This window comes from Laccaria bicolor, genomic scaffold (assembly GCF_000143565.1).
Source record: "Laccaria bicolor S238N-H82 LACBIscaffold_35 genomic scaffold, whole genome shotgun sequence".
Classification (NCBI taxonomy): Eukaryota; Fungi; Basidiomycota; class Agaricomycetes; order Agaricales; family Hydnangiaceae; genus Laccaria; species Laccaria bicolor.
This window is the reverse complement of record NW_001889906.1, coordinates 472,830-473,996: the sequence shown is the minus strand read 5'-3', so window position 1 is coordinate 473,996 and position 1,167 is coordinate 472,830.

The following is a 1,167-nucleotide window of genomic DNA, read 5'->3' as shown; positions in this document are numbered from 1 at the left end:
TGGTCATGACACGACTACTGCGCGTTGAACGTTGAACGTTGCTCCATATGAATTTCAGAAATCCCTTTAGATGCAAGCTGAACTTGAATAAAGATCAGTGCAGGAAAGAGCGTGCTTCGAGAATGGTGGATGGCGAGCACAGACATACAATCTAATGGGGCTAAGAACTCGGATACGATGATCGGAATCCTCAAGGTTTTGCGTTCAATGTGCTGGGTGTCAAAAGAAAGCAAAACAACGAAAAGAAATAAAATAGAAAGAATTTGCCCAGATATTCCCAACACCATATTGTGTCGAAATTTTTTTCCATGAAGATGGCTTGGGTGCTTTTAGAGGTAAGACTGTCGGGGGTTGGCCAAAATTTTCGTTGCGCGCTTCGCGCGCAGATGAACAAGCCTGGCGGTAACACAATAACACTAATATAACTGAATTGTCTTGAAGGTTTCCCTTAGAACTTTTCTATAAGCTCAAGGCGTCTCCTCTCTGAGTTACATTTTTTTTTTAAGTCAAGAACTGTCTGAGAAGAAATTATAGCTTACACCTGTTAATATGTACATGCCAAAATTCAGCAACAGAAGTATTGTACCCGTTGAGAAATATGTAAACTACAAAATCCCGGGCTTTGCCAGGCAGATAACTGGCAGATAAATACCTAGCACAATGATTGGTAAGTGCTTTGCATTGCCGTTTGCACGGCCATGGTGCCATGTCTGGAACCAATTTTAAAAAGAATCAAAAATCAAAAACTCCATATCTTGTGCACTATAAATTATGTTATTTAAAAGAGTGGCTTAGCTCAACGGAAAGATCTGATTAAGACTGGTAATGTATGGCAATATCTCCGGTTCAATTGCTGCAGGCTGCAATGTCTTTTCTCGGGAATATATTTGCTCTGACTTCTTTTTACTCTCCTATTTGCATTTTTATGCACCAAAAATCTCACACCACCACTTAGAAATTTATAAACACCAGAAAGTATGGATATAACTCAAACCAATAGATTGGGAAAGAATTCATGAGAATTGATATTTTCCCCTTCCACCTCTTCCTGCACATGCATACATCTGATCCTCTCTTGCAGAATCAATGCAGACCATGCACCTCCTTTTTCTTGAAGTAGAACTGGATAATCCTAGTTGTGCTTTCTACTGTAAAATTTACCTTGTG